The 10,984-nt window shown below is 24.3% G+C and overlaps 1 pseudogene; it reads left to right on the top strand.

Moving 5' to 3' along the window:
- The first annotated feature begins 8,801 nt into the window (after nucleotides 1-8,801).
- LOC149518887 (zinc finger BED domain-containing protein DAYSLEEPER-like) lies at nucleotides 8,802-9,606 on the top strand (annotated as a pseudogene).
- Nucleotides 9,607-10,984: the final 1,378 nt, after the last annotated feature.

Genomic DNA, 10,984 nt, shown 5'->3' with positions numbered 1-10,984 from the left:
TAAACTAGTTTTTTGCCTGTGCAAATACGTGAGATTTTTATATTTATAATAATATATAATTTAATTAATTAAAAATTTACATAAAATTTTGTAAATTTAAAATTTTTTTTTTATCATTAAATATTTGTATTTTCTCTCTTTTATTTTTATTAAATTTATATATTTAATATTAAAATTTTTTATTTAATTTTTAATTTCATAAATTGAAAGTATAAAAATTCTAAAATAAAAAAATTTATCAACAAAATTTTCAAATAACTTTTTGACCTCTATCTTAATATAGAAAGTTATATTAGTTAATATTTAACATGTTGAATTTTTTAATTAAATTCATTTCATAAATTTGATTGCTTGATTATTAAAAAAGGGAAATTTATTATATATAAAAAAGTTTGCATAAAATCCAAATATAATAAGTATTTATAGATCTCAGGAAATTATAAGGAAAATCAAAGATAAAGTGCAACTGAAATTTAATAATGAAACTGGTCAAAAGAATAAGCGAATTTGAAATTAAAGACAAAAATATGATTTAGGGATCGAATTGAGAAAATTTTGTCAAATTCTAAACTATTCCTTGATCCCCTAAATGTTTATCTTCTTAATGCATGCATGTACCCATGATCAGAAAGTTTTATTCATTGCAAAAAAGAGTTTAGAAAACTCCAATTTAAAACTTTTATCATCATAATGTAATAAAATTTAGAATATAAGCAATAGAATTGATATATGTTAACCAAAAATTACATGAAAATAAAAAAATAAAACTTCTTTAAAAATAAATCACAAACGTCAAGAAATGAAAAAAATACTTTTTTTTTTTTTGAAAAGATCCATTGTTTATTCTTATTGATGTTATAAATCATGACAAAAAGAAAAAGAAAATAAGAAAAGGAAAATTTAAGGGAGGAAATAGAGATTTGAAAAGAAAAAACTTTTAGTCGAAGAATTTGAAGAAATTTGGAACAAAATGAGTAAAGAAATGCGTTTTGGATGAAATAAAATAGTAAAAATCCATTATGTTTTCAATTTTACATCAAATATTTTAAAATATAAATAATTAATTATGTTTTTATCTATTTATTTAAATGGATTTTTTATCTATTTATTTAATTAGAGATTTAAAAAATGAATTAAGATGAATATTTTTAAGTCTTTAAACCAAAATTTTTAAATAGTTTGAATTTAAACAATTTGAATGTATTTAGATATATTTTGAATATTTAATATGATTTAATGATTTAATTTGAAAGTTTTTTATTATTGATTATTTTGAATAATATATAATTGGATTTAGATATATCTTGATTAAAAGAATAATTTAAATATAAATAAATATTTATATATTTTAAATATTTAATTTGAAAATTTTTATTATTGATTATTTTGAATAATATATAATTGGATGTAGATTATTTGAAAAAGAAAAGGATTTAAATTCAAATAAATAGTTGTAGAGTTTGGTCTACTAAAAAATTAGCCTAAATATGACATTTTAAGCTTATTAAAAGGTATTTGAAAATAAATTATAAAAAAAAATTTTAAAAATTATTTTTTAAAATCATTATCCTTCATGCTCACTCAAATTCAAGTAGCTATTCAAAAATAATTTTGATGAGAAAGGAAATTGGAAATAATGATCATATAAAAAAATTTTGATTTTGAAAAGAAATATTATATATATACATATTTCAAGCAATCCAACAATGAAATTATGGCAACTGGAAACAAACCCAATTTCATAACATGCAAATAGATCCAACATCAACCAAAACCAAAGGCAAGATATTTAAAATAAATGCAGCAAATCCATTTAATTCAATAATCAAAACTACCCATTTTCAAATTCAACCACAGAAAAAAAAAAAAAAAAAGCTTTCTTTTCAAAGAAACAATGAAAGAAAGACTCTGTTTTCAATCATTTAAAAGCTAAATTTGAGAAACAATGAACAAAGTAAAAAGGGTATTCCTTAAATAGGTGGTAGAAGCATGAATATTTCTTTGACTACCTTGTAGAGCAATCAAACTTAAACCTGGGATTAAAACACAAATGTGTGTTAAAAGAAAAATGAATTAAAATAAATATTAGTTTTTTATAAAAAAATAAAATTATAAAAATAACCATATACCCTTGGAAGAAAAGTTGTAAATCTAAAAAATAATAATTCTGTGATGCATACCATTAATAGCTTTTGTAGGTTTATATAGGTTTATTGTATAACAATTAAAGTGTATAGATAATTTTGATTATAAAATGTTTAAATTTTTTCAAATGTTTAAAAAATATGGTAATAAGTAATATTTATTTTTTCAAATTTTAAAACGTTTTAAAAAAAATAAAGGAATATAAAAAATTTTATGAAGGTAAAATTATCCAAATTTAAAATTTTAAAATAGAAATATATATATCTAACTAATCAAATTTGAATTAAATAATATTAATTTTCAAAGTTTCAAATTTATATTATAATTTACCTTTTTTTAAATATATAATTTTATCTATTTACTTTTAAATCTAAATTGATTTTCCATTTAGATTTAAATTAAATCTAAATCTAGATATATCTAAACCAAATTATTATCTATTTAAACAAATTTGAATATTTTAAATAAATTTGAATAATACTAGATAAAGTAAATAATCATATTTCCTTTTATCCATTTTTAAATTAATATTTGAATATTTATTATTATTTAATGATTTAATTTAAAAGTTTTTAATATTTGATTATTTTGTTAATATAAAATATAATTATTTATTATTATCTTATATGTCATATAAAAAACTATTCATTTAAGCGTTCGCATAAGCAAACTTTATCAGGTTTCTATGTATATTATAATATAATAATATATATATATATATATGATATGATGGGATTGAACTTATATGTCTTATTGTATCCTTAAAATTACATCAATAATTGAAATTATATAAGCATAAAAGAAAGATAATTTTAACCAGTAAATAAAATTTTATTTTAATTCTTACATAGATCAAATATAAGATAGGATAACATTATTTAATTTAATTCTATTCATAATATCATATTATTTTATCCTATCATAATTTTATGAACTAAATACACTCATTAAATGCTGTATTATACATTTATATGGATTAAAAAGCTATATTATTTATTTTTTTGAAAAAAAATTAAAAATTTTAAAAAGCTATATTATATATCTACATACATACATATATATATATAAATATTTTTATAAGAAAATAAAAAACAACTGTACAAGTAAAAAAAGCTCTACTGTATAATATTAAATTATGTAATTGTGTTGTTTTTTAAACTAAATTATGAATATATGTTATATGATTGTAAGAGGTACATACTTTTTTTTTTTTTAATATAAGGTATATATTTTATAAGTGTATAATTAATTAAAAAATTAGAAAAAAATTATGTAATACATTGATAGTGGAGCTTTTAGACTTTACAAAAAAAAGTTAATAGAATTATATACACCCTTTAAAGTATGTTAAAAATTAAAAAAAAATAATTAAAAAAAGTGAATTATGTGTCATTTCTAAATGCTTGTAAAACTAAAAAATTTCATTGAAAATGTATCAAATAATTTTTTATCTTATAAATGTTATTTAGTTTGATTTGTTTGTAGTCGATTTTTTTTAAACTTTAATCACTGATATTTTAAATATTTTATTAAATTAAAATTTTATATCATTCAAGGTTTTTGCAAAGTATTTTTTAGATTTATATTTAATATAAAATAAAATCAAAATTGAAAAAAAATTGTACATTAAAAATCAAATTAGAACAATATTTGTGAGATAAAGGAGTAAATATTACGAAGTCAACCCCGCATTACGGGGTGTATTCCTAGTTAATTAAATAATCACATTATTTTTATATGCTATTTAAGTATTTATTATACACATGCATTACTTATTCTAGATATACTGTTAAGTATATATTAGTAAAGTGTAATTCATTGCTTTAGAGTTTTACTAATGAGTGTCTTAAAATTATTTTTTAAAATTATTTATATAAAATAATTTATTTTTTAATGCATTAAAATTCCTAAAAAAATGTTATATTAAATAATTAATTTATTATATTAAATAATTGTGATAAAAATATTGTAATAAAGAGTATTTTAACTGGCTTTAAAACTATTTTTAAATAACTGTTAACAAAATTTAATTTATTATTATTATTATTATTATTATTTTTTTTTTTAAGACAAATGCTATTTACACCCAACAATTAGTCAATATACCCCATACTTTTAACACCTCATTTTTTACTTAACACATTCACTCTCAAAACACAAATTTACCTAAAACCCAAACACCCCGTTTCATTTCCCTCACACCTCATCTCCTTTCTCTCTCTTCTCAACCAAAAACTTCAAAAAATTAAGCCCAATCAAGTCAAATTCAAAGGAAATTTCAACGATTTGAAGTTATAAAGTATAAAACTAGAGGTAAATCATTTGTTCTTTATGTTTTTTTGTTTGGTCTCACGTTTAGTTTTGTAAGATTTTATTTTAAAATATTTGGGTGCGATTTGAAATTTTTAAAAATAGATTTTCAAAAATCCCTTACAAGTGTTTGAAAACCCACGATACTTTGATTTTCATGCATGCATGATTATGTACTCATTGAATCATGTATACTTGTTTCGAAAACTAATGTGTTATCATTTAATATTTGTAAAAACAAATATGATATGAATGAGAGTAGTGGGAGTTGGTTGAGGTAGTGGACATGTTATAGTCGATATTTAAAGACATTTAATTTTCTTTGGGAAAAGACAACAAGCTAATGATCATGTACATGAATCGATTGTTAATCCGACATAGCAATATGCAGAACCGATTGTTCATCCCCCAAAGCCATTTTTTGGAGGGCCGATAGATACTTCTTTGCTTTCGAGCTTTGGCATTCATGTTGCAGTAGAAATATGGAATGGCCAGATAATAAATTAAATGAGATTGATGATTGATGCTTACTTTTGTTACTTATTTAATGTATATAAAATTAATAATTAGTTTCTATTTATTATTGTTTTTATAGGAGTGAGCTATCTTAAAAGCAATCATCTATGGGCCAAAGTTACAGCATTGGCCTCTAGATGATTTTCAGCAACATATTCGTCATCACATTGTTAAGGATTGCCACCTTTGATTAGACCTGACAATTTTACATATGACACGATGACATAATACGAAAACGACATGTAATAAATTGTGTATGTATTTTTTATAATCTTGTTTCATGTCTTAATCGTGTTGACATGTTTAAAATATAATGTGTACGTGTCGTGTTTTGTGTATTATGTGTGTTACATGTTGAAAACATGATTAATTAATTAATAGTGTTTTAATTGTGTTATCGTGTCAACATGTATAAGTGACATGTTTATGACACGCATAAATTACATCCACTTAATCTAACTATTAAACAAAACTACACCATTTTAACTAAAATAGTAAAACCCTAGTAATTTTTATAGTTTTATCTTTTCCTCTCATTCTTGAAAGTTCCCCTGCTCAACCTTATCCTTTTCATCTTTATTCTTTTTTTCCCTTGTCGCAGCTAGTTTTCTATTCTTCTTATATTTTTCACTCATTTTCCCCTACCGCAGCCACCTTTATAACTTCGCTAAACTTTTCCATACCAAATTCTTGTTCTTTTCACTCTTTGTCTTTCATCCACTCTTTCATCTACTAAAGTCTAAAGCAAATCCTAAATCTCTAATAGTAACAAGACTACAAGAGTTGATTGCACCTCAGCATTTGAGCATGAAGCATGGATCATCTACTACTTATCCTAACAGTACCATATTTGTCTTTTTTTTTAATTTTTTATTTAATTTTGCAGTGATTTTTGCCTTTGTTATTTTTACCACTATATTTTGATACGAACGAGTACTCTTTTAGCCTCTCTTTTTCTTACATCTATCCTTCTAGCCAACTGGTTTGCCTTTAAACCATTATGTTTGCCTTTAAACCATTAGGTTTGCAACTAGTATTGATAGTTCCTTGTTCTTAAGCTGGTTAGGAAGGAATGAGCAGAAGATTTTTTAAGCAAGTTAGTTGTAGTCTTTGTCTTATTAGTTATAGTTATTTTAGTTGTTTTCCTTTCATCGTTAGGTTTATTAGTTAGCCAAATTTCTAAGTTGGATAAGAACTATGTGTTCGATGCCATTGAGTTAGGGAAGGGTAGAAACAAGGATATCGATTAATTTTTTTAGTCATCTAGCTAGCATTTTTTGTAAAAATGTTTGATTAATACTTAACTAAACACACACCAACATTGAACACCACAAAATAAAAAAAAAAAAGATTTCATAATTATATGTAAATATAGCTCTTCAAAAAAAATAGGCAAACCAGAAATAACTTCAATAACATTCCTCAAGTAATACTACAACATCTATTCACAAGTAATTGTATAACAAAGTTGAAGAACTAGTCAAATAATCACGGTCAAAGCTTTTAAATTTTAACTAGTTTGCATATTAGAATTCTTATCAAATACTTCTGCCTAAAAAAAAAAAAAAAAAACCTTGTCATTAAGTCTCCCATAATCAATAGGACACCAAGAATTTCATACTAATGAACAAAATTTGTTCATGAAGAGTGAAAATGACAATTAAATTATTATTATTCAAATTAACAATACTACTAAAATAAACATAACCAAATTAGAAAAAATAATGGACTAATCATTATTCAAATTAAACTTATTATATTGCATACTTGAATTCTAAAATTTAGGCCAAAATATTTCCTCAACTCAACTAAAAATAAAAACGTAAAAGTAACCAATGATTTAATTTACAATATTGTTACCAAAACTAATAGGAAAGTTCATAGCCACCAATTTTGTGTGGAAAGAACTTGGAATTATCCTATAAGTCTTAAGAGCGCAAGTAACCGTTTCAGTTTTAAAAAAAAACTATTGTAATTAAGAAAACCTTAACCAAAAGTTCTTTTGCCCGTTAGCATCACATAATTTCATATATAGCTAGTAACTTAATTTCATAAATATCATGCGAGACATTTTTGAAAGACAAAGGTTGGGCATAAGCCCATACTTTCATATAACTTTTTCTCTATTTTATATAAATTTTGTTTGATTAAAGGATGCTGTTGTTTGATTAAAGCTTAACATTTAAAAACTTTTAAGCACTTTTACCTCACTATCATCATTCATTAGTTAATAGGACCCTAGTTTTTTTTAAGTCAATTTTAATTAATTTTTGTTTCTTATATTGTAATAGATAGACCAAGCTTGGGTCTACATTCAAATTGGTTTATCCCATTTGAAAACTAAAATGGTGACAAATCTTGAGGTATCTACCATTAGAAACTAATAATTACATATATTTATTAAGATTAGTATCATATTTTACTAAGAAATGATTTTTTTTAAGTGGAATATCATAATATCAACATTGGCTTTCAATCAAAAGCTGTTGATATGAAATCGAAAGAAGATGATGATGATATTATGAGGTAGATGAGATCCTAAAAAAGAGAAAAGAAAGAAAAAAAAAGGGATAAATAGCCGCAAAATGAAGCACACATCAGTTGTTTGGTCAATCTTTTAGTTATTGCATGAAAAAAATAATTAGTGGTATTCCAATTGCAAATTACAGGTATTATGGTGCTGTTAAAAATTATAATAGCAAGTATGAAACTGGTAATCTAAAACGCTATATTAGCAATTGTGTTAGGATGGACACATGTGATATTGATCAAATGATCTTTTTTTCAGAACATGGGTCTATGATAATGAGGTCTTCAAAATTTAATCCTGAAAAGTTTTATGAATTGTTAACAACTGCAATTGTCATGCATCATTTGTCATTATCATTTGTAAAGTACAAAGACATTAAGGCTATGTTCTATTATTTGTGAGATGATGTGATTTCGATCAGTATGAACACTACTAAATCTAATTTGATTAAATATGTATAATAAAAAATGAATTAAGATAAGACGCGTGCTTGAGAAAACACCTAGTAGGATTTATTTGATTTTTGATTTGTGGACATCTATCACTACAAATGGTTTTATATGTCTTAGTGCTCACTTTATTGATCAAAATTAGGTTTTACAAAAAAAAGATCTTGAATTTTTTTCTTTACGCCGCCTCCACACAATAGTGTTACATTGAGTGAAATGGTATATGCATTGTTAGTTGAATGAGGAATTGAAAGTAAACTGTTTTTTATGACATTGGATAATGCTTTTGCTAATGATACATTTGTTGGTTTTTTGAAAACACAATTGAATGTAAGGAAAATACTTTTGGAATATGATCGATTTTTTATTTAAGATGTGCTCACATTCTTAATTTAATAGTGAAAAATGGTTTGAAAAAGGTTACAGAGGCTATCAAAAAAGTAAAAAAAAATATTAAATATGTGAAAAGGTCTTAGTAAGAAAACAAAAAATTTTAGAGTGCGTTAATCTGTGAGCTTAAATGCAAAAAAAAAAAAAGATTGAAACAAAATGTTTCAATTGGGTAAAAGTTTATATTTCTTATGCTTCAAAATGTCATTTACTTTCGCATGGTTTTTACTCAGTTGGGAATTAGTAATTGAAATTATAAGAATTGTCCATCTAAGGATGAGTGGGATGAAGTTGAGATAATTTGCAAGTTCTTAGGTGTTTTTATGATATTACTTGTGTGTTTTTTTAGAACAAAGTATCCCACAACCAACTTGTACTTTCTTTTAGTTTTTAGGATATGTTTGACCTTAAATGAACACTTGAATGATGATGATGTATATGTGAAAAATATGGTTGTTTAAATGCTTGTTAAGTTTGATAAGTATTGATATGAATTTAGCTTGATTTTAGCTATAACTATGACTTTAGATCCCCGTTACAAGCTTTAGTTTGTTGATTGAAGTTGCAAAAAGCTCTATGGGAATGATTCAATAGAGTTCAAAAATGTTAGAAAGAGTTTATTTTCTCTTTATGATGAATATGCTGTCAAACCCTTTATTTGTGGTTCATCCTTTAACATTTCTAACAATAAAATTTTTGATAAGGGATCTAGTAGTATGAGTGCGAATGATATTTTCAAGGTAATTCAATTTTAATATCTTTTTTATTTTTTCATTATAATGCTTTTTTATTTTAATATTTTTATACTTTTTTCTTAATTAGGAATTCGATGATTATGACATTGACTTTGGTAATGCTGCAAAAAAATCTCAATTTGAGCATTATTTGGATGAACAAAAGGTTGATAGGAAACATAAATTAGATATTTTACAATTTTGAAAGGTAAATCAATTTCGGTATCTTGATCTTGCTTCCGTGGCATGAAATGTCTTGAGCATTCCTATCTCTATAGTGGCATCCAAATTTGGTTTTAGTATTTGTGGTAAAATTATTGACCAATATCATAGCTCACTCAAGCTAGATATTGTGGAGGGAATTATGTGTTGTAAGGATTGGCTTTTTGGAGAAATTGGTAATGATATTTCTTTTCATTTTTTTATTGAATGCTTAGTTTTCTTTATGTCATCACTAGCACTAGGATAATTGTGAATATAATTTTGTCAACGTAGAAAATGCAGAGTTGAAGTTAAATGAAATTACACAAGATATCATCTAATTGGATATTAGCAAATAAGGTTTAACATCAATTTTTTGCCCAATGAATCAGGAATGAAAGTTTAGTAATGCAAAAAGTAATTCCTTTAATTCTTTTAACTTTTTCTTTAGATTTTTTATTTTTATTCAATTTGATTAATATATATTTTTTACTTTATAAATATGTGGCAATTAACAGTGATCAGTGATCGGAGAATGAAAATGTTCAATTGACAATGCATAGGAGAATGAAGATGTTGATATGTCAAAGAATTCAATTATTGCTATTTGTGAATGTTGACTTCTATAATATAGTTTTGTTATAGTTCAATTATATAGTTCTGTTGTTAATGTCTTAATGATATATTGATATGTGGATTCGTTTGTAGTTACTACTTACTATACTATTACCTACTAGTTATGGAGTGTGGACCTTGTGGTTATAAACTTATGGCTCATGCCTTATGTGGATGGATGTGAATGTGATAATGGTTGTGGTTATTTTATTTATTATCAAGTTTATGTGAATACTCTTTGTTTGGATTATTATATTTATGTTTCTTTTTTTGAGGAATTCATATGATTAAAGTGTTAAATTGTGTTTAGGGTTTTAATATTTTTATTATATTATCTTTTTGATTTAATGTTGAATTGTTGGTTGGATATTTTAGTAGTAATCGTGTTTAATCATGTTAATTATGTATAATTGTGTCATATTACTCATTCTTAAAATGAATTAAAATGTGTTAGTCATGTAATGTGTCATTTTTGTGTTTAGATTATTCATATCATTTAAGTTTTTATTCATGTTTGTGTCAAGGTTATTCGTGTTGTGTTTGAAATCGTGTTTGATGTGAAATACGATAAGATTACACGAATTGCCATTTCTACCTTTGATTGATTACACCTATTGTTTGTGTAACAATATAATAGAGTCTGCATTTATTGAGCGATAGTAGTTGAAGACAAATACTTTTCACCTACCATTCAACGAGATAATGATAACTTTGGATGATATATATGCGATTCTCTACATACTTGTTAGGGGGGTGATGATGTTAGTTTAGAAGTTGTCAACGGATAAGGCGAAGACATTGTTAGGTTGCTCATAGTCTTAGAGGATATGGCATCCACTGGGATTAAGATTTCTCATGATGCATTTATTAGGCTGTAATGGTTATAGAACACCTTTAAAGGTGTTACTGTTAGTGCTTTCGATCGAGATGTGGAGTGCGTTACCATAACTTTCTTATTCCATCTCTTAAGTTCAAGCTTTTTGTCGATAAGAGTGGAGATAAAGTATCAATGGTATACTTAATTTATTCAACGACATAAGCACCATCGATATATATGCTTGGGGGTAGCTTACTTGATGTATTTATATAAACAG

The sequence above is a fragment of the Durio zibethinus genome, chromosome 5, assembly GCF_047325235.1.
Source record: "Durio zibethinus cultivar Kanyao isolate XHJ-2024 chromosome 5, ASM4732523v1, whole genome shotgun sequence".
Classification (NCBI taxonomy): domain Eukaryota; kingdom Viridiplantae; phylum Streptophyta; class Magnoliopsida; order Malvales; family Malvaceae; genus Durio; species Durio zibethinus.
This window is presented reverse-complemented; position numbering and strand designations above follow the sequence as displayed.